Below are 26,467 nucleotides of genomic sequence, written 5' to 3'. Positions count from 1 at the left end.
GAAGTTTAAAACTCAAACCTAGTTAACAGGTATTAAGAAAAGGGTTTCTAAAAATGCCTGACCTTAATATAAATTCCTCACTATTATTTAACAAAAGGTTTGCAAGGATAAATATGGCTTTGCGAGATATAAAAAAAAGAATACAGTAGGGTTTCCAATATGCAGCCTTGCATAAATGTAAATTGGCATATTTCGAAACACCATTTTTAATATTTTCTATGTATAATATCGTATTTTTTCTACTAATAGATTGTTCTTATGAATAAATAAAACATTAAAATGGTTTTAGTTTTACTACTTTGAAAAAGATTAAAATTACACCCAGGATGGTTGTAAATGCCGTACCATGTGCGAGACCTCAAATTTTTATAAATTTTCGTGATATCTGTTGTATAAGGAGCTTGGTGAATTACAAAACCACCAATATGTAGACTAGCTTTTGCTGTATCATTTGAAGTCCAAAATTGATTACATAGACAATTTTAAATCATGCTTATTCTGTACATGCCCCCTAAAATAGAAACCATAATTTTGTTTACATTTCATCATTAACCATAACCAACAAAACGTATTTACTGAAACACTTTAAGACCAGTAACAACATTAAAATAGATATTTCATATACATAAACTAGAACTTCAAAAAAGCAAGAGAACTTTACCCAAAGACAAAGAAAGACCATGGTATAGAGGCTATGGCACTATCATAAAACTAAGAGAACAATATTTTGATTTTGGGGTGTCCTAAAAGAGCTGCTTATCATAGCTTAAGTCTCTCTTCTACCTTTACCAAGATTAGAGTAGCCGCTGAACAATTATGGAACAGTAATTAACCCCTTGAGCAAAGAAGAATTGTTTGGTGATCTCGTGTTGTTAGGTGTATGAGGACGGGGGAATGTGGAAAGAATACGCCAGACTATTTGGTATATGTGTAGACAAGAAAAATGAGCTATAACCAGAGTAAATGGACCCAATAACTTTCTAGCAGTAGTATCTTAACAGGTGGTTGGTGCCCTGGCCAACCTACTACCCAAAATTGTTATTAAAACAAGGGTGGCATTTAACCAGAGGGGATTTCTCTATTTGCTCACAAAGTGCCAGGGGGAGTTTCTCAAGCCTGTCAGTCGCCCTGCTTCAGAAACTGTCTCCACTGCTGACGACCTTCATACAGCTTCTCTTCTTCAATCTCTTGGAAAGTTATACCTCTCCTCATTCCTCTCACAATATTTTCCATCCACCTCATCTTTGGCCTACCAACTGGTCTTCTGCCTTGTGGTCTCTATTCCAAAAATTTCCTTGGATATCGTTCTTCTTCCATTCTTGTGAAGTGTCCAAACCATCATACTTGTCCTCTTTCAATAAAGTCTAAAATTCCCTCCACTCCTAATTCCCTCCTGATGTTTTCACTTTGAAGTTTGTCTAGTCTTGTGACACCTTTTATCAATCTCAGTATCTTCATTTCTGATGCCTGGAGCTGGCTTCTAGTATTTGATGTTAACATCCAAGACTCATGGCCGTAGGTTAGAATTGGCCTCAGTATGGAGAGGTATGATGTAAGTGTTTTTACTTTGTGGGGGTTATGTTCCTATCTCTCAAAAGTGGATACAGTATAGTAAATAAAAGTTATTATTAAATTGATGTACTCTAATGGTTATTTCCAGCTTAGGGTCATTTTGATCACCAAATACAGCTCCCAAATAGTTAAAAGTTTCTGCACTGTTTTAATGCTTGCTCTTCTAATATTTATTTCTGCCGGTTTCGAGACAGGTGCATAATCTCAGTTTTCTCCTTGCTAATCATGCCATTTGATGTTAAGATGTTATTCCAGTCAGCCATTCTCTGTGGAAGGTCCTCTTTAGTTTCTGCTACAACTGCATGGTCATCAGCATATATTAGATCAGTGGTCATATTCTCATCAGGATTTTGTGGTCTCATCCATTTATCCATAAACAATACGAAAAGTAGAGGGGGAAGAACACTACCTTGCCGTACTCCTGATTGGATTTCAACCCAGTCCCCATTTTCAGTGTTTGTTTTCACTCTGGATCTGATGTTTTGATAGGTGTTGTAAAATTGGTCTTTTTAGTTTTTCAGGAACCCCATATCTCTCTCTCATTGTATCCCATATCTTTTGCCTTGGCACTCAATCAAATGCTTTCTCTAGGTCTATAAAAGCAATACAGTATGCCTGTCTGTGTTCCACTCCCAGCTCTTCTCAAATATTTTCAAGGTGAGGCTGTCAGTCCTCATATCCCGTGGCCCAATACGAGAAGAGGCTTCAGCAGGGACAAGTCCTCTACTAGAGGGGGGCTGCCTCTCTTTAGGTGGCCGTACACTGGTCAGGGGTGGGGGGGGGGGGAGTTAAACCCTCCCACCGACAATGTCAAAGCCTGGCATCACCCATTACCCGCAAATATGGACGACTTAAAACCAGATCACTGGAGTACGACTCTAACAAACTAAGTCTGCACCCAATGGGACTAAGTCTGCACCCAATGGGGTCTGCCAGAGGGTGATGGCATCTAAATTGGTACAGGTTGAGATGGCATGCCGTCCATCCCACACTATGCCAAATACAAAGAAGCAGCAAAAGTATAATCAAACAAGCAAAAGTTGTCAACAAGTTCATGCCCAAGAAGAAGACATTGGAGAATAAAAGAAATAACCAAAAGGAAAAGAGAAAGTGCTGTGCAGGAGAGCATTGGTGAGCAGGCCAATGCTGGTGCGCAGGTAGCGTAGAAGTGCAAGTACACAGGGGAGCGCTGACGAGCTGGAGAACGCTGGCGTTCAGGAGAAAGCTGGCACACAGGAGAGCACTTGTGCAAGGGAGACCGCTGGTGCAAAGGAGAACGCCAATGTGCACGAGAGCGTTTGCGAGCTGGAGAGCGCTGGCGAGCGTAGATGATCTGGCAAGCGGTGGCAAGCTGGCTAATGCTGGTGCTTCGAACAGCAAGAACGTGCTGGAGGGGGCCGGCAATCAGGAGATCGCTGGGGCATTGGTGAGCGCTGGAAAGCATTGATGCTCTGGCATGCTGGAGAGCACTGACGAAATGTTAGTGAGCGCTGGTGCACTGATGACCACCGGTGGGTTGGAGAGCGCTGGCGCCCAGCTGAAGGTCTGGCACGCTGTTAAGGCACGCACGCTCTCGGGGGCAAGTGGATGTTTGGAAGCATCATGAAACAGGAACAGAGAAGGCAGGTCTGAAGGTCGGTGTGATGCAGGAACAGGGATGTGCCCTTTAGCCATCCACAAAAGAATCCAAGGCTGAAGGCCTAAGTCCGAGGACTAGCAGCAGCGTCGTCAGGAGCGCTGGTGCGCAGGAGAACGCTGATGTGCATGAGAGCATTTGCAAGCTGGAGAGCACTGACAAGTATGAGATTGATTGAAAGTTTTCTGGCATCCTAACATCTATGGTCATTGACGCTGATAGCATTTATTATATATGAAAAATAAAAGAGAACTAAATTAAAACCATAGAAGTTAAGAAGTCATTATAAGAGTTAAATAGTTTTCAGAAGACCTGCTTCTGAAATAAATCTAAAAATGCCGCTCTCATAGTAGGACACATCATGTCCAAGAATCTTGGCAAGGATGAACCTGCAATCCTCACCTCAAGCCTCAAACAGATATCTATTTCTTAAGTTATTACATGTGCTGGAACCCAACAAAATCGAAACATTATACTTTTCCTTCCAATAATGAAGAGACTTTCTAGAATCTTTAAAATTAGAGGGTTACTAGAATTAAAAACTTCTAAAGCTTGAAGGACACTCCTCGCATCACTTAAAACTGTAAAATTACCCTCCTTTTCCAAAGCTATTTCCTCAATAGCAGTTAGTATGCCATACAGTTCAGCAGTAAATATGGAAGCTGTTAGAGGAAGTGCACCTCTACAATTAAAATCATTACTATGTACTCCAAATCCAATGCCAGCATCAGATTTGGAGCCATCAGTATAAGTCGATCCCCTATGGTCTGCAATATGTTCCATAAAAAGAGACCTGGATTCTAAGTCAGTCATATTCTTCTTAACTCCAATAAAGTATTTAAAAAAAGATACGTCAGTTAATTTCCATGGAGGCGTTGATGATACCTTGAATGGAAGCACCTTAATTCTAATTATATCCAGATTGTTTAATAATTGTTTCACCCAAAACCCAAAAGTTTGAGATTTTGGGTGCAACTCAAAGTATGTTGAGTGCCTTACAAGGCTTGCAGTCTGAAAGGCTGAAGAATTAGGGAGTCTTTGCAATCCAAACCAATACCGAATAATAGAGGACATTCGGTAAAGGTCTAGAGGCAACTGCCCAGCATCAACAAGGAGACTCGTGATAGGTGAGGTTCTAAACGCTCCTGTGGACAATCTAATACCAGCATGATGTATAGAATCTAATATTTTCAACTGCCTTGGGGTGGCTGAGGAGTATATTTCGGATCCGTTACTAATTTTGGGAAAAATCAAGGCCTTGTATAATTTTAAAATAGTATTGCGGTCTGGCCCCCACGATGTATGGGGAAAATACTTTTAATAGATTCAGAGCCTCATGACATTTAGCTTTTAATGCTTTTAAGTGAGAAACCAATGTAATCCTACTATTAAATATCAACCCTAAAAATTTAGCTTCACTTGCACATGGGATTCGTTGACCTTTGATGTATATATCCGGGTCTGGATGTACTCCCCTGATACGACAGAAATGGACAATTGTAATTTTACTTGTCAAGAACTTAAATCCATTCATATCGGCCCAATGGATAATTTTATCAATAGAGAGTTGTATTTTTCTCTCAACCATTGCTATTCTAGCTCCAGCAAATGATATGGAGAGATCATTCACAAATAATCTTGCGACAACATCCCGGGGAATGACTGAGGATATTCCATTAATTGCTAGTGCAAAAAGGGTTACACTCGGCACACTACCCTGCGGAACTCCTCCTTACTGTCATTTACTCTGATAGGAGTTTCCCCAACTCTCACTTGGAAAACTCTATGTGAAAGAAATGACTGAAAAAATAGTGGTAGCTCTCCTCTTAATCCGAACTCATGGATTCTTTCAAGTATACCATATCTCCATGTGGTATCATAAGCCTTTTCAAGATAAAAAAAAAAAAAAATAAAAAAAATAAAAAAAATAAAAAAAAAAACTGTCACATGGTGCTGTTTGGAAGCAAAGGCTTCACAAATGGAGGACTAAAGTCATATCAGCACATCTGTCGTTGAGTGCATTTTTCTGAATCCACATTGAATGGGTGATAAAATACCCTTCTTTTCAAGGTACCATATCAGTCTTACAATGACCATCTTCTCTATGATTTTGCACAAACAAGATGTCAATGCAATTGGCCAATAATTTGCTGCTAAAAACTTGTCCTTACGGGTTTTAAAAAGGCTAAAATAATGGCTAGTTCCCAAACACTTGGATAACTATGATCATGCCATATTCTATTAAAAATGCTTAAAATAAATAACCTTGTATTAAAAGGTACGTGTTTACTCATTGCATATGGAATTCCATCAGGTCCAGGGGCTGTATCGTTACACGTAGCAAGAGCAGAATCATATTCTCTTTCAGTAAAAGGAGAATTGTATGACTCTTGCTTTCTTGTTGCGAAATTTAAAACTTTCTTTTCTTCTATGCTCCTATACTGGTGACCAGGAACTGCTTTACACTTCCAAGATACATTTGAAAAATGGTCAGCCAGGGCATTGCTAACTTCGGTTGCTCCAGACATATACTGGCCATTTACCTTTAACACTGGTGGTGGGTTTGGGGTGAATTTGCCTGCTATCTTTTTGACTTTCCTCCACACATGATATTGGTGATCTAATGTTTATGGAGGAAACAAATTACATCCAAGACTGGCGCCTAGCTTCTTTCATGGCATGACGGAACTGTGCTCTACATTTCTTATATGACTAAATTCTCCTCAGTACGGCGCATGAGCAATCGAGTTAGAGACTTTCTTGTGGCTCGGTGCAGGGCAGTTAGTTCTGATGACCACCAGGGGACTGGTCGTCATCTGAATATCCCTGTTGGTTTGGGAATGGAATTAACTCCTGCTGTGTGAAGAGTTCCATTAAGTAAGTCTATGGCATCATCAACACTTTCAAACTGTTTTGCATTTCCTTCAATTTCACTTAACTCCCGAAATCTATCCCAGTCCGCCTTATCAAGATTCCATCGAGGTGATCTATGTAAAGGTGGACCATTGTTGGTGTTTATAATGATTGGTGAATGATCACTAGTATGCCAATCATCTAATGTTCTCCAATTAAAATCGAGAAAACAGTTAGAGCTTGCAACTGATAGGTCAATGCAGGACACGGTACATGTCTGAACATGAAAATGTGTGGCCTCTCCTGTATTAAGGAGTCCGATATCTTAATTCTCCAAAATTGATGATATAATATTACCCCTTGCGTTTGCCAAAACATCACCCCATAAAGGATGTCTACTATTAAGATCTCCTAGTAAGAGAAAAGGTTGTGGGAGTTGTTTAATCACCTCTACTATATTATCATACGAGATGTTATCATTTGGAGGCAAGTAAAGAGAACAGATTGTATTTTCTCCCTATATCAATCTGTACAACCACTGCCTGCAGAGGGGTACAGATAGACAAAGATATTTGGGGAACATCTCAACGAATGTATATAAGACTTCCCCTAGGGCTCCCTGCTCGTTGATCATATGGCGTCCTATAGCTAACATGCTCTCGAGAACAAGGAGTATTGGCATCGAGCTTGCTTTCTTGTAGACATACAGTTATAGGGGAGTGCTCACGTATGAGGAGCTCAAGTTGTTCATATTTCGCATTTAAACCCTGGCAATTCCATTGCAGAATGGAGGAAAAAAACTATGGTTTATATTTTGGAAGACACCTTAGAGGAAGTCTTCCCATTGGCAATATTTGATCTAACAATATTTCCCGGTGGTATCTCTAAAGAGGATCTTGATATAGTGGGTTTTGTGTTCCTCTTTTTCTTTGTGTCCTTTTGATCTAATTGTTGAGGAGGATGGTGGACCTCAACTTGAATTTCTGATTGGTTCAATTTACCTTCTAGTTGATTAGAAACATCAGCAGACAAGATATCATATTTATTTGAAGTCGTGACTTTAATGTTTCATATGGTAGGAGGCGAGAGAGATGGAGGTCTCTCTCTTTCGATTAAAAGGTTGTGATCTGTCAGGTTTTTGCACCTTCTCCACAACATGTTCACCAGGTAAATTGGTTTCAAGTGGAACCTCCATCAGATCAGGCAAGGACACAGCCTGAGAGAGTTTTGTACTATTGTTTAGAATCTGAGTAGTTGGCTTTTGAATATCTTTCAGATCTTTTAGAATCTGTTTTGATTTTTCTCCAATTTCTGGACATAGATTTTCGATGGAACTTTCAACCTCTTTAACTACTTTCATTTGTTTCTTTATCTTAGAAGTAGAGATATAATTTTCGTGTGTGGTTTGGCAAGTTTTTCTTCAGAACCATTGAAAAAGGTTGCCTGGTCTTATCTGCTTTTCAAGAGCTCTTTTACGAGCCTCTTTAAAAGCAACCCTTTCCATGGTCCTAATGGCCTTTATTTCTTTTTCAAAAATAAACTTAATGCAGCTTTTAGATGTAGCTGGGTGTGCTTTGCTTCCCCACAATGTATGCAATTAGGGTTCTTCTATGCATACTCCACGAGTACTTTTTCCACAGTAGGCACAAATAGCTGGCTTATTATTCAGTTTTTCCTTGCATTTCTGGCTTAAATGGCCATACATTTGGCAATGATAACATCGCAATGGTGAAGGGATAAAGGTTTCACCTTCAAAGATAGCCAACCAGCCTTAATAACATTTGGTAATCTACATTGATCAAATGTTATAATCAAAGTAGCAAGAGGAATACGTTGTTCTCCAACACTTTCTCATTCTAATTACTTTTACTACTCCTTGACTTTTCAGTTCATCCTCAATTTCTTTTTCCTCTATATCCAGGAATTCTGGAGCATATATCACACCTCTACTCTGGTTGAAAGTAGGGTGCGAAATGCATTTTACACTATGACCATCCAATGTTTTAAGTGTTTTTAACCTTTCACCTTATATTGGGGATAGTGTGTCTATCAAGAGACTTCCATTTCCCTGGGGTAGAATTTTTGGCTGCCCTCCACATAATGACTATTTCCCTGTTAGCTTTGAAAACATTTACACGCTCATTTCTTCCGTTTTCAAATTCCAAGATAAAAAAATTTTCATAATACACTATTCATAGTGACCAGGTAATACTTCTACTTTTCTGTATCTTTCTGTACCGTCATCATTTCTCACTCTCTTTTCTTCTCTGGTGTTTTCTTATCATTCTTTCCTTAACGCATATAAGGTTCCAACGTTACAATATTAGAACCCGAGTTGGAGCTGTCTGTACCGAGGTCTATGTTTGTATTTTCCAGGTCGTCAACAAAGGGGTGGTTTTTTTTGGTATGAGCAAGCCGGGTTATCCACCTCTTATCAGAGGATGTCAGTCCTCCTATCCCATGTGGCCCAACGCAAGAAGAGGCTTCAGCAGGTACCAGTCCTCTATTAGAGAGGGGCTGCCTCTCTTAAGGTGGGCATACACTGGTCAGTGGGGGTGGTTAGCCCATCCAACCGGCGACTCCAATGCCTGGTGTCACCAATTACCTGCAAATATGGGCGACTTACAACCGGGTCACTGGAGCCTGACTCTTAACAGACTTGGTCTGCACCCAATGGGGTCTGCCAGAGGGTGATGGCGTCTAAATTGGCACAGGTTGAGATGGCATGCCGTCCATCTCACACTGTGCCAAATCCAAAGCAGCAGCCTAAGTATAATCAAATAAGCAAAAGTCGTCCACAATATCATGCCCAAAAGGAAGAGATGGGAGAAAAAAAGAAATGACCATAAGGAAAAGAGAAAGTGCCGACTGATTTAGTTGGATCAACAGTTGGGCACCGAGGTCCAGTGGGAAAGTAGTTCCCACTGTTCATTAAGAGCCCAGCTGCTAATCCCTAAGCCCCCCATCCTCATCAAGGGGGGTCACTCATGATTAATTTCTGTGATATTGTCTAATGTGTATATTTGGAAATGTCAGCTAATAACCTCTACAACTATTAGCTTTGTGACCACTAGTGTAAAAAGGGGGGGGGGGGGGAGCTGATAGTTACCCATCTGCTGCCAAATCCACTTATTCCTGGGTGACTTTTCATCTTTTCTGTCCCCAACCTCCCATGAGTGGTACCAAACCAAATTAAGTCTCCTCAAAGTCGGGCTGTCTCTAACGTGACGCAGCTCCCAACTGAGCAGCACAAGGCAGGAGCCCATTTTCTCACCAGGATTCACAGCGAAAGGCTAGCGATTACTGGAATTTACAGATATCCAAGAGCAACCAGTCTCTTAGGTACTACTGAGTACTACCAAGAAGCAACAACTGGGTTTTCTGGGTCGATCTGTGGCGCCGGGTGAAAAGAGTCCTTCTTATATACCTTTTCTGATAAAACCTTCCAATTATACCAGAGAAAGATAAAAGCATGGAATGCTGAGGTTACAACCCTCGCGCGAGCACCTTTAGGGTGTCGTGTATAAAGCAAAGGCGCGTGAAATCCACTATTCACAGGTTGTCTTCCATTTAGTTAATTCCTTCGTCAAAGGGATGGGCCGATACAAAGGCCCTTGCCAACCACCAGCGCCACACCACCCACGCCACGACGCGAGCGCCATCTGAACAACATCCTTCTGTATGGCCATGATGGCTTGGAAAGGCAAGGGTGGGATTGTGTAAAATAAAGGGGAAGGGTTTCACCGGGCGCCACAGGTCTCTCCCCAGAAATAGATTTTTCCTTCGTCAAAATCCCTTTTCTGGGTCGATCTGTGGCGCCGGGTGAAAATGTACCAGAGAATGCCTTCCAAGCCCAACAATAACTAATTTAAAGAGGGGAGAGAAACAACACCATGTAAAGAAAATCATAAATAATTAAGGTAAACAAACATGATAACAGGGAAGCCTCCGAGTATCAGAGGAAACATGCTACAAAACTGACATGGCCAAGAATATCCCAACCCTGTAACAACGGTAATCAATAATAGTTACAAACATAACCTAATATGTAATAAACTTAGGGCTAACGAACCACCAAGGAAGCGGCGTCGTGGTGCGAGTGGCGGGTAGGAGGGAGAAGAAAAGAGATGGATGAAAGGAAGAACAAAAGATCACTGGGGAGAGATACGGCTCCCAGCTGCAACTGTTGGGTATTTAAGAGCCTGTAAGTTCATTAGATAGTGGCGTTTGAAGACCATAGGAGATTCCCAACCCGTGAACTTTATAAGGTCATCAAAGTCCATCTTCTGGGGGAAATGATCCCGGATTGGCTTGTCAAACGAAGTATAGGATCTATAGCCTAATACCACGTATGGGAATGGTACCTCCTTGTTCCCTGATAAACAAGGGGCCAGACGATCGGGTAGCAGTCGTGGCTAAAAAGGCCCTGAGAGTGGTGACCGGACATAGAAAAGTATCTTGGAGAAGAGGAATAACTTTCCAAGGGGACCACCTATTTTGGGGGTTAACGGCCGAATCATATTGGCGAATTGTCGAGTCCCTTTTGACTGATTCGAGTAAGAAATCGTTTTCCGGTTCAATGTTCGAGTCTCTACGAGCTGCCAACTTCCTGTAGTCCACAAAGTTAGGGTTTTGGACATCCTTGAGTAATCTGACAGAGTGAGTTTGGAATACTCGGGTCAGTTTGAGGAACGGAATCCGGATGGGACGGAGTTTCCACTCGAGGAGGAGAGGAAACCAACTGTTCTTGGGCAGTGAGGTGGTACTAAAACCACTGCGCCCCGGAAGGAGCGCAGTCGGTGTTAAAGTTTTTAGAAGATTCACTGGGAGAGATAGGGAAATCTTCCTCTAATGATTCCAATCCCGGGGTAATGCGTCCATGGCATGAGCCCGAGGGTCCAGGATTGGGGTCACATAACAAGGAAGTTTGTGATTGATCTGAGATGTGAATAGATCTACCTGGATGCCTGGAACGAACCTGAGTATCCACCGGAGTGAAATTCTGACTCCAGGGAACTCGTCCTGGATAGTGAGCCCGTTCTCACATCCTGGCCTCCCGCTAGGTGAGGTGCTGACAGGAACCAGTTCTTTTCTGTTGCCCAGGCGAAGAAAGTGACCAGGATCTGATTCAGGTTGGGTGACTTGGATCCTCCCCTGTTTCCGTAGTGTACCTCGTCTGTGCTGTCTGACACTACTCTGATGTGGGTCGACCTCGGAGGAGTCTCTCTCTTCAGGGTCAAGAACACTGCCATGGCTTCGAGAACATTGATATGGGACTGTTTCATGGCTAGTGACCAAGAACCTGAAACATCTGATGTTCGGAGAAATCCCCCCATCCACTTAGAGACACGGCTGAATGGAATGTCACTTGTGGAGGTGGGAATTGTAGAGGAACCGCTTTGGAGAGGTTCTTCGGTTCGGACCATGGGCGTAGTCTCATTTTCCCGACAGAGGGGATCTTCGAGACCTTGTCTTCTTATAGGTACTGTAGCTCTCTTTCTCCAAAATCGATTGATGTCTTGAGTTTGGCTTTTATTAGGAGATCTGTTACTGAAGTGAATTGGGAAAGGCCGAGGATACTTTCTAGGCTCTTTGGACACCTGTTTGTGCTTGAGAAATTCTTGATCTTGGAACCTATTCCTCTTACTTTTGGAAGGGAGAGACAACGTGTGCTTCGAAAGGTCCCACTGAATGGCTAACCATTCTAAGTGGCCTGATGGTCGCAGGCGAGACTTATGGAGATTGACCCGAAATCACAGGTTGTCGAGCGATCGAAGAAATTCCTTCGTAGCTCTGTTACCTTCTATGGCCGGCCGGGCCCAAATGAGCCAACCGGCCAGATAAGCAATGATCAGTATCTCTTGGTTCCTGAGTTGTTCTAACACTGCCTCTCCCAGTTTCGTGAATATCCTGGGATCAATGTTGAGGCCGAAGGGTATGTCTTGAACACAAAGGCTTTCCTGCTTAGGTGGAAACCCAGATAAGAAGAGAAGTTTCGAGCTATAGGCGCAAGCTAATAGCGGTCGGTAAGATCGACAGAGGTGGTGACGGTCCCACGGGGAAGTAAGGTCCATACCTAAGAGATAGTCGTTTGATTGCTTTTTCTTGAGTAACCCTGTGGTGTACTCTTTCAGGACGGGAGTGTATTTCTGGGAGAAGGTCACTGGCGGAGGAGGAGGACCTTGAGGCCATTTTCATCTCAAACCGTTAGAGACTATGCTATGATCCCACAGACCGAGTCCAATGGTCACGAAAGTGGTAAAGTCTTCCCTCTACCAGGACCACCGCGTTGTGAGGGAGTGAATCTAGGTCCTTCCCTTCTCCGAGCCCCCTTTTTCCTAGGTCCGCCTTGATGTCGGGACTGTCTTCTACTCCTGTAGCTTCCTCTCTGGTGTCCATGAAAGGAGCCTGAGGGTTCGGATCTAGGGCTGCATGCAGGCAAAACATCCCAACGGAGTTGGACTGTGTACCTGGGGAATCAGTGAGGTAAACCACCTGATGATGGGGGGTCAGATACAAAATCGTCGAACCAGAGGAAGGCTGTGATGACGAGTGGGAAACCGACTATCAATTCCTGTCTGATAGAGGTCTCAGACAGAACGTACTTCCCACAACTGACCCGATCAGACCAACAAACGTGTAGGTCGAACTGGAAGGGCAGAGCCTGGAATTATCGTACCCCCCAGGCTGACAACATCCTGGTCCAGACAGATCGGGCCTGCCCTTTAGGAAATAATACCGTTACCTTCGGTACCTTGTCTAAGCTAACCAAGGCAATCTCTTTCAACCGAACGAATCCGTTGAATGGGAATTCTAGTACCTGGGAGTAAAATCTAGGTCCCCCAGAGGGAGGACGTCTATGCCCTCCAGATTTATGGTACCACCTATATCCGAGTTCCTGAACGGCACTGACTCACCACCCTACCTTAGAGCTCGTCATAGCCCCTTGGATTTCCTTAGAATGTGTTGCTTTTAGCCGTCACAGTCTATGCAGGGTAACATGAACATTAGGATCCTTTAATGGTCCTAGGTCGGTGACGTAGGTAATTGCAAAACTGAAGGCTCAAAACTCATCCCCACATACCTGCCCGTCCATGGGGTCGTTGTCCAACCTTAGAGAGGACACTCCGAGGAGATAGGGACCTCTAGATGGACCATTCCTTCCCAACTTCGATACCCAAGGGTGGAGAGCCTCTCTTTGCAGGCCAGAGAGAATCATCATCATCCTGATGGGAACCATGCAGGCGAACCTTCTGTAACACAAAGGGGACATGAGTCTGGATGTTCCTTGAACTTTGGTTAGCGATCCTATTCACAGGCTGGGATCAGCTGTATACTCTTAAAAAGCCATTTTAAAGACAAGTTATTTAATGTATTATCTTCTGGGGTATAGTGCGACACTTGTATTCATGAAATGTGACACTGTTGGCGCATTCGCCACTGGGTGGAAATTTATTTCTATATGAACACTATGTTGTATGGATATTTATCCATATCTAGACATAGTTAGAATTGACTATGCATAAATATAGGCATTTCTGGGTCGAACCTGTGGCGCCGGGCGAAAAGTCCTTCTTGTATACCTTTTCTGATAAAAACCTTCCAATTATACCAGAGAAAGATAAAAGCATGGAATGCTGAGGTTACAACCCTCGCGCGAGCACCTTTTGGGTGTCGTGTATAAAGCAAAGGCGCGTGAAATCCACTATTCACAGGTTGTCTTCCATTTAGTTAATTCCTTCGCCAAAGGGATGGGCCGATACAGAGGCCCTAGACACATCCCCATCGCCGCACCACCCACGCCACGACGCGAGCGCCATCTGAACGACATCCTTCTTTTTGGAATTCAAGGTGTTGAATGTTTTCGTTGTGCTCTCGGTCTTTTTTATCTATCGTGGATTTATTTTGTCATGTCCGAAGCTCCATCTTCACACATTCCAATGTTAAGTACCATAGTTTGTTTTGACAGTATTTTTTTGTACCGGGCTTGTGTTTTATATCCAGTATAGTCTGTTTTATTATTCCCGTCTGGCCTGTCATGGCGGCCATTGTTTGTTCACTTGTTTGGGAATTCATCTTTATCTGCCCGTTTAGTACTCTGTCACTTAGGTTCTTGGTTAAGTCCCTGGCCTTATGCCTTTAGAACCGTTATTATTTTTATTTTTATTTTTTTTTTTTTGTGTATTTATGCTCATGGTACTTTTTGCAAGTAAGTCCAGCCTACGATCGAGATAGCGATTTAGCTTTGTTTTTGTTTAGTAACCGCCCGAGGCGTTCGTCACTCGACTCGGTTAAAGGAACAGTGCTATTTATTTTAAGTTTTAACGGATGCTATTCTTCGATCGTAGTATTATATGGATGTACATTTTTATTTTATACGTTTATAATAGTGTTTTGTGATTTTTAGTCCTGTTTTTGTGTCCAAGAGAGCGGGAGATTGGGGTCCCCGTTTTCTGTTCGCAGTCACGAGTTACCCCTTTCTCTCGTTTTCTTTCTTAGCTCCGGTGGGGTAGTGGATTTCCCGTTTTCCGTTTTGTGCGTTCAGCGGGTTCTCCCTCCCTCACCTCTCCCCCTCTGGGTGGATGATAACTTACGAGTTATTTATTTTTCGTGTCTTTTCAATTGTTAGCGTTATTTTGGTCCGTGTTTCGTCCTCTCCCCGTTACGGCTCGGGAGTAGTTATGAACGTTATCCACTCCGCCTTGAGTTATACTCCGCCACGAGGGATTCTCAATAACTTTCGTTCTATTGTTATATTTATATTGTTTACTACATGGGACGGGCTTCATATTGTTTAGATAAGACCCTCCGGTGGCCCTTACTTCGGTCTCAGGCCACGGCCATATCCACAATAGCCTTTGTTATTACAACTGTGTTGTTATTCACAATAATTATTCAGGACCTTTCTTCTCCCTCCGGCCTCACCGGAGATCGTAAATACGCTTTACTATAATCTAAGCTTTAGTCTTTAGCTAAGACTTAGCTTTTTATCTTTCACAATTGAATTATTAGCCACAATTGAATTATTCAGGGCATCTCATTATCCTCCGGCGTCACCGGAGGTCGCCCAAACACTTAACACTTAAAGTTGCCTTAGCTAATTAGCTAAGGCTCCTTTATTCAGGACATTTCATTACGATCCGGCCTCACCGGAGCTCCGGCTTCACCGGAGGTCGCCCATACACTTCACACTTATATTTGCCTTGCCTTTAGCTAAGGCTGGTGTTTGTATTTATTTTAAGGGCATGTCACTGCTTCCCCGACCCTTGGAGGTCGGCGGATTACTTTAAGCTTATTATCCTTATGTCATTAACAGACATTGGGTGCATTACAAATATACAGACAATTGAATTTTAAAGTGCCAACAATGGTATGGGGCAGTATCAACTTAAAGTTAATAGTTAGTTGTTTGGTCAATGCAATATGGGTGCTTAGGTAATTCAGTGAGTGCCAGAACTCATGTCTCCTTTCTTTTACAGAAGGCCCGTTGTACTGCTGAAGGATGCTCTGCCTCGTTCAGCGACCCCGTTGGGCATGACCTCTGCCGGTCTCATGCTCACTGCTCCATTCCCTTTATCCAGGAACCGGGACAGGCCCAATACCCAGTGTGGTTCCCGGATTTGTGCTCGTTCTGTTACGAGTTGTCGTCAGTTCTGCTGAATGATGATGTAAGTGGGTTTTCCCTTTGTTCCTTATTTCTCGTTGGCAGACACTAATATAGACATGAATATGATATACACAGTATATTTAGGAGGGCAAACCCCCTCCTCCATCACTAATCACTGCAAATCTTACAGGCCGATGATGTCTCTCTTCGGTCAGCAAGGGCTACTCTTCGGCCGTGGGTGTCGGGCTTTGGCAGGAATGCCCCGTCTGGCGCTCCCTATCTCCTCGATGGGGATATGGCCTCCCGTCTCTTCCCAGGCTCGACTACTGCTGCAGTCTCTCCTGACCTTGCTGCCCCTTTAATTGAAGAAGTCAGGGCTACCATTTCCGTGGAGGACGAACCCCTCGTACCGATGGACATGGCTGGTCTGGATATAGACGTAGAACCCAGGGACGAGCAGGTAAGTGGTGCCGAGTTGGTGGAAACCCTTTTCTCTCCTACTCCCTCTTCTACCTCTTCCTTTCTAGGTTTTGATAACTCTAAGGCTTCTCCTCGGGATCCCTCTGCCTCCGTACGACCCAAGGTGAAGCCACTTCGAACTTATAAGACTTCAGCTTTGCCAGTATCAACGTCACCGGTCCCCGGACCCTCGACAGCTCCTGATATTCATATTGCTCCTCGTAAAACCACTACTCCTAAGAAGTCTAAGTCTACCAAATCCAAGAAAAAACCAACGGGTGACTTTCAGGTACCCTAGGCTGATCTCCTCCCCATCCAACTGATCAAAGGATTGGTCAGGGATCAAGTTCAACATCACTCTGGTGCAATAACAGAGATTAAGGATATGATGGCTACTCTGATCCGCGCCGGAACTCAGTTCCCTCCCCCTTCTGCCCCAGACGCATCGAAGCTGCCGCCCTTCGATAAAAACAATCCTTGGCGGTTTGCTTTGCATGCTCCATTCATAGATGGTTCCCTAACTCTGGAGGGCATGGGCACCCGCCCTCTAGAGGACCTGGAGTTCTATCCCCCGGGCCTAGCATTCCCGTTCAATGGTTTTGTACGGTTAAAGGAACATGCATTGGTCCGTATGGACAAGGTACCGAAGGAAACGGTCATATTTCCAAAAGAGCAGGCCCAGGCTATCTGGGCCAGAACACTATCAGAGTGGGGGTGTATTAACTCCAAGCTCACCCCTCACAAGGGTTCCTACACTATTTTTACGACAGCGGCCTCCATCTCTTTGCCGCTCATAGACAAAGTCACAGAGCTGACTATACAGGCCATCAAAGAAGGCTCTTCCATGCCGGCTCTCAAGGAGACGGACCCCACCTCTTTGCTTATTCCGGGTTCCTCGGCAGCCTGGGATGCTGCGGCCTCTACCTTCACGGTGGGGAAACTAGACCCGGACTGTGCCTCTACTCTTTTCTCTGAGAAGCTTCCCAGATTAATAGAGAGTCTTCTCAAAACTGAGTTCGAGACCCGTACTAGACTTGCTAGGTCCCTCCAATCCATCACCTCCATGGAGTCCCTTGCATCTCTTTACCCAGAGGAAACGCTGTTCAGAGTCGCCACAAAGAACCAGCTGCTATCCTACCAAATAGATCTCCATGACTTCTGGTCAGCACGGGTTAGTTGCAGGAAGTTCGTTCTGTCGGAGGCCACCATCAGGCATGAGCCGAACAGACTGATAGCTTCCTCCTGCTGGGGTAAGACCCTCTTCCCTCAGACCGAGGTGGATAAGGTTCTTCAGGACGCAGCGAGGGCAAACCAGAATTTGCAGGTAAGGTGGGGTCTCTCAGCCAAAAAGAGGTTCAAACCCCAGAGACACACATTCTTCAAGAAGAAGCTGAGGTTTAGTCCTTACAAAGCGGCCCGGGGTACCTCGTCCCCACAGCCTTCCGCGGCCTCGACTTCTCGACAACAGGCTCCTCCTCAGCAGGTAGTCTACCTCGCTGCTCCCCCTGGTACACAGCCCAACCCCTCTTGGATGCCCTCACCTGCATACAACCCTGCCTACGAACCCTCCGGTTCCTTTCGTGGATACCAAAGAGGGAGTTCCAGAGGTAGAGGACAGTTCCGCCAACGCGGCGGGCCCAGAGCAAGGGGTTCCCGTGGAGGGAGGGGCCCTAAGTTCACTCCCTCCCAATGATGTGATGCCGGTAGGAGGGAGACTTTATCACTTCCGGGATCATTGGACCTTCAGTCCATGGGCTCACAGCATAATATCAAGGGGCTTGGGTTGGAAATGGTCACAGGGATCCCCTCCTCCACCGGTGACCTTCTTCCAGAGACCCACTCCCATCCTGGAAGAGTAAACTGCGGAGTTACTCAAGAAGAGAGCAATCAAGCGGGTTCGATCCCTGAAGTTCCAAGGCCGCCTGTTTACAGTCCCGAAGAAAGACTCGTCGGCGTTGAGGGTAGTTCTGGACTTGTCGAAGCTCAACTCTTACATCCTTTGCGACAAGTTCCGTATGCTGACTATCTCTCAGGTACGGACCTTACTTCCCCGTGGGGCCGTCACCACCTCTATCGATCTTACCGACGCCTATTATCATGTCCCGGTAGCTCGAAACTTCTCTCCTTATCTAGGCTTCCGTCTCGGCAAGAGAGCCTTCGCATTCAAAGTCATGCCCTTCGGTCTCAGCATTGCCCCCAGGGTATTCACGAAACTGGGGGAGACGGTGCTCGAGCAACTCAGACACCAAGGGATACAAATCGTCGCCTATCTGGACGATTGGCTCATTTGGGCCCAGTCGCACCAGGAATGCAAAAGAGCTACGTCGAAGGTACTCCATTTTCTCGCCAAACTGGGCTTCCAAGTCAACCTCCGGAAGTCCCGCCTACAACCATCAAGCCTCTTCGAATGGTTAGGCATCCGTTGGGACCTCTCAAAGCACAAGCTCTCCCTTCCTCCCAAGAAGGTGAGGGAGATAGCTTCCAAGGTCAGGAACTTTCTCAAACACAAACAGGTGTCCAGAAGAGCTTTAGAACGGGTCCTCGGCCTACTCCAGTTTGCCTCACTGACCGATCTCCTATTAAAAGCCAAACTCAAAGACATCAATCGAGTTTGGAGAAAGAGGGCGACAATACCTTTAAGAGACAAGACCTCGAAGATCCCCTCTGTCTTGAAAATGAGACTACAACCATGGTCCGATCGGAGGAACCTCTCCAAGTCGGTTCCTCTACAGTTCCCCTCTCCACAAGTGACAATTCATACCGACGCGTCTCTGAGTGGTTGGGGGGGTTACTCCCAACATCAGATGTGTCAGGGCTCTTGGTCACCCGCCATGAGACAGTTCCATATCAATGTTCTCGAAGCCATGGCGGTGTTCTTGACCCTGAAGAGAATCTCCCCTCCGAGGTCGACCCACATCAGAGTAGTCTCAGACAGCACGGCCGTAGTACACTGCCTCAACAGGGGGGGGTCCAAATCACCCAACCTGAATCAGATCCTGGTCACTATCTTCACCTTGGCAGCCGACAAAGACTGGTTCCTGTCAGCAACTCACCTAGCAGGAGTCCAGAATGTGATAGCAGATGCATTATCCAGGACGAGCCCACTGGAATCGGAGTGGTCCCTGGACATGCACTCCTTCCGGTGGATACTCAGGCTGGTTCCAGGTCTCCAGGTAGATCTATTCGCGACCCGACTCAATCACAAACTCCCGTGTTATGTGACACCGAACCTGGACCCTCAGGCTTATGCCATGGACGCATTAACCCTGGATTGGAACCATTGGCAGAAGATCTTCTTATTCCCTCCAGTGAATCTTCTACTGAAAGTCTTGCACAAACTCCGCTCCTTCAACGGGGTAGTAGCTTTAGTGGCACCTCACTGGCCAAAGAGCAGTTGGTTTCCTCTCCTCCTCGAGTTGAAACTCCGTCCCTTCCGGATCCCATTCCCCAAACTGACCCAGGTGGTCCAAACACGGACTGTGTCAGATTCCTCAAGGATAGCCAAAACCCTAACTTTATGGATTTCATGAAGTTTGCGGCACGTAGGGACGCAAACATCGACCCAGATAATGTCCTCTTTATAGAATCAGACAAAAGGGACTCAACGATTCGCCAATATGATTCGGCGGTTAAGAAACTAGCGGATTTCTTAAGGACTTCAGACCATTCGGTTATGACTCCTAATTTAGCCATCTCCTTCTTTAGGTCCATTTTTGACAAAGGCCTAGCAGCTAGCACTATAACCACCATTAAGTCAGCTCTGAGGAAAGTCTTCCTGGTTGGGTTTAACATTAACCTGGCGGAGTCTTATTTCTCATCTATTCCAAAAGCATGTGCTAGGCTTCGACCTTCGGTCCGTCCTCAAAAGGTCTCTTGGTCTCTAAATGATGTCCTCAAACTGGCCTCCGACACGGACAACGAATCCTGCTCTTATATCACTCTTCTTAGGAAGACTTTATTTCTAACAGCTTTGGCCTCGGGTTCCAGAATCTCAGAACTAGCAGCTCTCTCACGAAACTCAGAGAACATGGATTTCCTCCCTTCAGGTGAGGTACTTCTTTCACCAGACAGGGCGTTCCTAGCTAAGAACGAGGACCCCCAAAATAGGTGGTCCCCTTGGAAGATTATTCCTCTTCTCCAAGATACTTCTCTATGTCCGGTCACCACTCTCAGGGCCTTTTTAGCCAGGACTGCTACCCGATCGTCTGGCCCCCTGTTTATCAGAGAACAAGGAGGTACCATTTCCATACGTGGCATTAGGCAACAGATCCTATACTTCATTAAACAAGCCAATCCGGGATCATTTCCCCATGCTCATGATATCCGATCGATAGCTACCTCCATCAACTATTTCCAGAATATGGACTTTGATAACCTTAAGAAGTACACGGGTTGGAAATCTCCTATGGTCTTCAAACGCCACTATCTAAAGAACTTACAGGCTCTTAAATATCCAACGGTTGCAGCTGGGAGCCTTATCTCTCCCCATTGATCTTTTGTTCTTCCTTTCATCCATCTCTTCTCTTCTCCCTCCTACCCGCCACTCGCACCACGACGCCGCTTCCTTGGTGGTTCGTTAGCCCTAAGTGTATTACATATTAGGTTAATATGATTGTAACTATTATTGTTTTCCCTTGTTATTAAGTTGGGATATTCTTAGCCATGTCAGTTTTGTTGCATGTTTTCCTCTGATACTCAGAGGTTTCCTTGTTATCATGTTTGTTTATCCTTACTCTCACTATGCCCTGTGGCTAGTTTATATTTTATGCCTACTTACCTGAATTATATATGATTTTCTTTACATGGTGTTGTTTCTCTCCCCTTATTAAATTAGTAGTTATTGTTGGGCTTGGAAGGCATTCTCTGGTACATTTTCGCCCGGCGCCACAGGTTCGACCCAGAAAAGGGATTTTGACGAAGGAAAAATATATTTCTGGGGAGAGACCTGTGGCGCCCGGCGAAACCCTTCCCCTTATTTTACACGATCCCACCCTTTCCTTTCCAAGCCATCATGGTCAATACAGAAGGATGTTGTTCAGATGGCGCTCGCGTCGTGGCGTGGGTGGTGCGGCGATGGGGATGTGTCTAGGGCCTCTGTATCGGCCCATCCCTTTGGCGAAGGAATTAACTAAATGGAAGACAACCTGTGAATAGTGGATTTCACGCGCCTTTGCTTTATACACGACACCCAAAAGGTGCTCGCGCGAGGGTTGTAACCTCAGCATTCCATGCTTTTATCTTTCTCTGGTATAATTGGAAGGTTTTTATCAGAAAAGGTATACAAGAAGGACTTTTCGCCGGGCGCCACAGGTCTCTCCCCAGAAATAGATTTTTCCTTCGTCAAAATCCCTTAATTAATGTATTTCTATTTGAACACTATGTTGTATGGATATTTAGCCATATTTAGACAGTTAGGATTGAATATGCATAAATATAGGCATAATTAATTTAATTCTATTTGAACACGATGTTGTATGGATATTTATCCATATTTATACATAGTTAGAATTAAATACATGCATAAATATAGGCATAATTAATTTAATTCTATTTGAACACGATGTTGTATGGATATTTATCCATATTTATACATAGTTAGAATTAAATACATGCATAAATATAGGCATAATTAATTTAATTCTATTTGAACACGATGTTGTATGGATATATATCCATATTTATACATAGTTAGAATTAAATACATGCATAAATATAGGCATAATTAATTTAATTCTATTTGAACACGATGTTGTATGGATATTTATCCATATTTATACATAGTTAGAATTAAATACATGCATAAATATAGGCATAGTTACGTTCATAAATAATATTTTTTTTTTTTTTTTTTTTTTTTTTTTTTTTTTTTTTTTTTTTTTTTTTTTTACAGGTAAAACAAAAGATTGGCCACCCGTGGTCTGAGTGATCTCCGACTGTACCGGATCTCCGGTAACCATCCCCGGTACAAACAAAGGTCCGTCATAGTGACAACGTGAACCAGAGGCAATCTAATATTTACCTCAATGCTGATCGCCTGTACGATATCCGGTTAAGCCGGAGATTCGATGAAAAAGAAACCGTAATAATGAAACTGTGAAATCCTCATCGGTATCACATTGTTAACTCCGGTTCTGGACGTCTGCTTGATCTCTGTTTGTATGGGAGATCCGGTAGCAAAGGCTAGTCCCCGTGAGATCGTGACCGTCACCGGTACAATAACATTAATCACAATGAATGTTTGAGTTATCTCCAGCGTAGCCGGAGATTCGATGAAAAAAGGGGCCGGAAAGGTGTAATTGAGATCAAACATGACAAAGGTTCGTGTGCAAAAAGGTCTCAGCCGGAGTCTGAGTGCCGGATTTCACCGTTGCACTCCAAATATCTGACTAGTTCTCACCCAATGAGTATCCATTATAGCGGCGTATAACTCAAGGCGGAGCTAAACATAACTCAAGGCGGAGCTAAACATAACTCAAGGCGGAGCTAAGGGTGTCGGTATAAATCGAACCCAATTAATGACTCATACACCAACGTTCCTACTAATAGTGTTAGCTATATTAACAGTAACCACATCAATAAAACGTGTATAACATTAAACGTACTATCATCAACTCTGATAATAAGAGGAGGCCTGAATAACTCGTGAACGTATAAAAACGGAGAACGGGAAAATCACCTCCCTTACTCGAGCTAATAAACGAGCACCCTATGCTCTCACTCTCAAGGTTACATAATAAAAGCTAACATCACACAATAATATAAGGAAAGTAAAATAAAACTGATTGTTTTTATTTTATTTTTATTTTTCCTTTTCTTTTTAATTTTTAGTCATTGTAATAACCAAAAACGAAGAATAACGACAACTTAACCAATAAATAAGGATATAGTCTAAATCGAGCCTTCCTGGGGCGAGTACAAACTAACAGACTAAATCGCAAACGTTTAAATCGCTATTCGGCCAAAACCATTGTTGGCACTATAATATCCAAATGTTTGTATATTTGTAATTTACCTAATATAAAGAGAGAGAGAGAGAGAGAGAGAGAGAGAGAGAGAGAGAGAGAGAGAGAGAGAGAGAGAGAGAGAGAGAGAGAGAGAGAGAGAGAGAGAGCGCCAAACTTACAAAAAAGCAGTCATTTTTGTCGACAAGTTCTTCACGATAATGTTATAGCAAATAAATCATAAACAAATATATTACATTGTTATAGACATTTTCCCAGCTTTCCCCACCATCACACCCCTTTCAGCCCTAATAAGTATTCTATCCCCTCGTCATTGGGCCTAAAAACCAAGTACGTACCTTTTCTTTACTTGAAATTCTGGAATATATAGATATCAGGGGTTACAGTGGGGGACCGGAGATGACAGGACATTTTGTATTCGACTGTACATACCATACTCACATACTATGATATCGTTTGTGACACGCAACTATGTTCATTGAACCAATCAAGAAAATTTTTTTCCCTTTGGATCAATAAGCATCATTTAATTAAAGGTACAGGATTTAGGGAGAGACCAATGACTGATGCCAAACTTTTCCTTTCTTTATAAGGGATGAGATTTACCAGCCTAACAACTCAAACTTACCTCCGACAAAGCCACTAAAGACAAAAAGTCATGCTTTAAGCAAACCTGAAAGCAGCATAATTCCAGATATTCATCTGTCAGTCCTAAAGAAAGTACTTATGCTTGTCCTCTGATCCACTTGAGTAAGATTCCAATATTGAGGCATCTCAATAATTGTATGATCCTGGCCTCCACCTAGAGGCACTTGTTTCAGGATTGAGACACCACTTTCCTCTAGTCATGTTTTAGATATGATAATCAATCTGAGAAACTACTCTCACTCTTAAGCAGAGGATCAAAATGGCAGGCTCAGAGAAGTTGCACACCCTTTCCTCATTCTTGTTTTCCTGAGGATAAATTAACTAGTTTAGCTTTTGTGTCCGGTGAATTTAAAAGTGTCTTGATGACATTTGATGTTTATGGAGCTGTAAACCCAAATGGTATTTTCCACTTGTATTTATATAAAGACTGCCAATTTTTTATGTACTTGTTGGAGAATTGGTAATGTAACTCCATTAGGTAAATGTAATTGTGGTAGCTCTAACCCTGCAGATTACTGCTCATATCTAAAGTTTTTTACTCTTTTTGACAAAACGTCTAAATGGGTATGCTGACGGTAATAATCTGTTCCCTACTTTGCAATTTGGCTCTTGCAAAAGCCTAGGAGCATGTTATGTCCTTCTTACAATTTCCAATGTTGTACAGAAATCCCTTGATTGTGGTTAGGAAGTTTGTATGATTGACCTTGATTGTGTTGCTACCTTTCACCCAGTTAATTATAAGGCCCTTTCTTCAACCTAAACAGTTGGGAGTACATGGGTCTTTTTTTAACATTTTGAAGTTTTAATAAATGGCAAAGAGTAGCTGATGTGCACCAGGAGTATAGGAATGTGATACCTGGTGTTCATCAGGATAGCGTTCTTGGCCCATCACTTTCCCTTCTATATCCACATAGTGGTTTGACAAAGAGAAGCTTGTTGCATGTGCAAAGGATGCTATATTCTTTGCCTAAATTCCACCACCCGAATGTAAATCTGAGGTCACTGAACTCACCACAAATTTATTGTATATTCTACATCCAAGTTTTATAGTCTCCTGACCAACCATCTAAATAGGTATCTTGAAGGTAATCATCTGTTATCTAATTTGCTATTTGGCTCTTGCAAAGTCCTTAAAGCATATGGTGCACTTCTATCAATTTCCCATGCAGTACAGAAAAGGGACTTTGACGAAAGAAAAATCTATATCTGGGCGAGAGACATGTGCCGCCCAGTGAAATCCAAGACCCCGGAAGCCTCCTTCGACCCGGCGGCCTTTTCGAGCCAATTGATGAAGCAGATTGGTTCTCTTATGGGCACCCTCACAGAGAGGATGCAGAACCAGGAGAATCTCATGGAGAATCTCCTGCGTTCCGGACTGCCTCAGCAGCAACAATATGTCATCCCGGACGCCTCTAAACTCCCGGAATTTGTTAAGAGCAATCCGTGGAGGATGGCTCTACATTCTCCCTTCAAAGATGGCATGCTAACCATCGAAGGGTGTGGCACCCGGCTGGTAGAAGACTTTGAATTCTACCCGCCGGGTCTCCAATTCCCCTTCCTCGGATTTGCGCACTTAAATGAGGAAGCGCTAGTGAGGTTGGATAAGGTCCCGAAGGAGAAAATTATATACCCCAAGGAACAGGCACAGTCAGCCTGGGTCCGGACTCTCAACGAGTGGGAGTGTGTCAACACCATGTTGACACCTCACAAGAGCTCGTACACGATGTTCGTGGTAGAGGAGCGAACCCCAACGCCTTGTACCACGAAGATGATGGATCTGGCACATCAAGCTGTAAACGAGGACAAACCGTTGCCACAACTACGGGAAACGGATCTGACTTCCCTCCTGTTCCCGGGGGATCACGATTGCTGGACTAACGCCCCAGCAACGTTTACGGCAGGTAAGTTGAGCGCCAACTGTGCCTCTACACAGTTCAGCGAACGGCTACCCGGACTTCCAGATTCCCTGATACGACTCGAGTTCGAGGCTCGTACGCGTCTGAGTAGGTCCATCAACTCGGCTACGATGGCGGAAATGTCCTCCTTAATTTACGAGGACGAACCTCTTTTCAAAATTTTGACTAAGTCGTTGCTGCAGACATTGCTGTCCGACGCATACGACTTCATCCTGGCCAAACGTAGATGTCGGAAGCACGTCCTGGCTGAGGCGTCTATCAGACATGAGCCTAACAAGCTCATCAAAGCCCCAATCTGGGGCCCGGACTTGTTCCCCGAGGACATAGTGAACAACGTCCTTAGTGAGGCTGCGAGGGTTAACCAGAGCCTCAAGGTTCGGTGGGGTCTCATTCCCAAGCTTAAATTCGAGCCCTCCAGTACCCAACCTAAAGGCAGGAAGAGATTGAGGCCTTTCCAGTCATTCCAAGGCCAACAGTCCCAACAAGTGGTCCAGACCATCCCGGTAGCACAAGGGAGTCGACCCTCAACATCCAAAGCGCAGCCCCAACAGCAGTACGTGTTGGTCCCGCAAGCTCAGGTCACATCTACCTCCTATACAACTTCCCCAGCATTTAACCCTACCTTTGAGACACAGGGCGTGTTCCATAGTTACAAACGCTCCAGGGGTAGCGGGGCTAGAGGGACCTTTCGCAACAGAGGCAGCGGAAGAGTCTACTCTAGAGGCAGAGGATTCTGCGGAGCCCGGGGAGGTAAATCCGCTGCGAACCATTGAAACTCCTCAGGTAGGGGGAAGGTTGTACCTATTTCGGACCC

The 26,467-nt window shown here is 44.1% G+C and overlaps 1 long non-coding RNA gene across 1 annotated transcript in view; it reads right to left on the bottom strand.

The window, feature by feature from the left end:
* The window catches only part of LOC137630882 (uncharacterized), a 57,552-nt gene that overhangs the window by 4,438 nt on the left and 26,647 nt on the right, over positions 1–26,467 (bottom strand). The window lies entirely within an intron of this gene.

The sequence above is a fragment of the Palaemon carinicauda genome, chromosome 39, assembly GCF_036898095.1.
Source record: "Palaemon carinicauda isolate YSFRI2023 chromosome 39, ASM3689809v2, whole genome shotgun sequence".
NCBI classification, from domain to species: Eukaryota; Metazoa; Arthropoda; class Malacostraca; order Decapoda; family Palaemonidae; genus Palaemon; species Palaemon carinicauda.
Note: the sequence above shows the minus strand (reverse complement) of the source record. Positions and strands in the feature narration are given on the sequence as shown.